General features: G+C 35.4%; 1 long non-coding RNA gene across 3 annotated transcripts in view; it reads left to right on the top strand.

The window, feature by feature from the left end:
- The first annotated feature begins 219 nt into the window (after positions 1-219).
- Positions 220-1,796, top strand: part of LOC122551718 — a 128,376-nt gene continuing 126,799 nt past the window's right edge. For all 3 annotated transcript variants that reach the window (XR_006312174.1, XR_006312175.1, XR_006312173.1), the window contains exon 1: positions 220-298. This is a non-coding gene — a long non-coding RNA (uncharacterized LOC122551718). The remainder of the gene's footprint in view (positions 299-1,796) is intronic.

The following is a 1,796-nucleotide window of genomic DNA, read 5'->3' as shown; positions in this document are numbered from 1 at the left end:
AATTATTTCCTATAATTCTTGTGTGTGATTCTATTTTGAGATATTGGAGTATAACTCATATATATCAATATTAGAATTATTTAGTCAATAATTTTATTTTAAGTCATCTAATTTGTCAACTGGAAATTATTGGCCTTAATTTTTCAAGTTTTATTGATTGTTCTTCCAACTGGGTCAGTTGAACGCTTCATTAATCATTAACCATTGGAGTGCAGCCAGCTTGCTTTCACATTGGTTTGGAAATTCTTTGAACAATCTCAAACATTTGTGTGGCTTGGAATTTTTTCCTGAAAGACTTGTGAGTGTTATTATGACGGTTCACTTTATGTGTCTTGCTTTTTCAAATATAATCCAGATAAATGTGCACAAAATGACAAAATTGTGTCTTTCAGTGCATTCAATGGACTTGGTACCTGCTTAGGTCACAGATGTAGCAAATTCCAAATTGCTGTGCAGTTTTAGCATTGAACTCAAACTCTCCTTTGATGTGTTCCTCATAGATGCCACTGTTTTGCCTGAAGACCATTTTGTACAATTGGACCTATCCTTTTCCGGCAGAGTCAGTCATTTATATCTGGCTGTATTAGAAAAACAATCTGAGGGTTAATTACTCAATTCTCCACCTTCTTCTTTTCTACTACAACTGCAAAGTGACAGTAAATAACAAACAATCAGCAGATGGCTAATGAATATTACCTTCTGCCTCCTTGTTTTGTTAGGGGGAATAAGAATACATAATTCTGGTTGAGCTTTCAGATTTTAAGGTCTCTTGTTCACTAACACTGAAATGAATTTTTATTTATTGCTTTTACATAGTAAAATGCAGTTATTCAGAGTGCGATCTTTTTAAGAATCCAATACCAATCACTGACGTATTACTCCATCTCCTGTGCTGTGGTTTGGGTTAGTAAGTTTACTGCTTTCAGACCAAGAACATTCTCATTATAATCCTAGATCTAGGTGAGGTTGCCTCTTCTCACATAAATCACACTGGGTATTGCAATGAAAATTTCTGGTTTAGTTAGGGAGGTGGTCGTCCAGGATTAATGCTACTGTTTATGACTGTTATCGGAACTGTAGCTGTTGTTTTTCAGTTGGCGATAGAACCAGATTTAGCTGGATTTCTTGTTAACAATTCATATTGCAAAGTGAACTGTTGAACATTAGCTTTTAGAAATGTTGGAGATTTGAAATGTCTGATGACAGTGTGCAGCCTGGGAATGCAAACATTGTTTGTGTAAACTCAATACTGGAACTCAAGTAATCAGGAAGTACAGTAGATATTGAGAAATAGCACTTTGCACTGGTACATATTGAAAACAATTTTTTTCAAAATGACAAAACGTCTCAAAATTAAAACAAAAATCAATATGAACATTCTGTTAAGATAGAAATCTGATACACTAAAGGGGGATATCAATAAAATAACACAGGCCTATTAAGTCTTTACTAACCTTCAGATAACCTTAAACACTTTTGATAAATTTATTTCTCCACAGATAATGATCATTGAATCGTATGATCATTGCAGCACGAATCGAGGCTATTGTCCCAGAGAATTGAAGAATTCTCTGGAACAATATCTGTATCTGCATTTAGGGTGTAGTTTGTCCGAAGTTCGTCTGTGCTGCAGTGTGTGGTGGCTTGTTGGAATAGTGTTCCAACTATTCCAACGAGCCACCACACACTGCAGCATAGACGAACTTTGGAAAACAGAGGAGAACCACCTATACAACGTATTCAAGAAGAACGGAAACTCAAAAAATACAGTGCGCAGATTCCTCAAGAACAAACCA

This window comes from Chiloscyllium plagiosum, chromosome 1 (genome assembly GCF_004010195.1).
Source record: "Chiloscyllium plagiosum isolate BGI_BamShark_2017 chromosome 1, ASM401019v2, whole genome shotgun sequence".
NCBI classification, from domain to species: domain Eukaryota; kingdom Metazoa; phylum Chordata; class Chondrichthyes; order Orectolobiformes; family Hemiscylliidae; genus Chiloscyllium; species Chiloscyllium plagiosum.
This window is presented reverse-complemented; position numbering and strand designations above follow the sequence as displayed.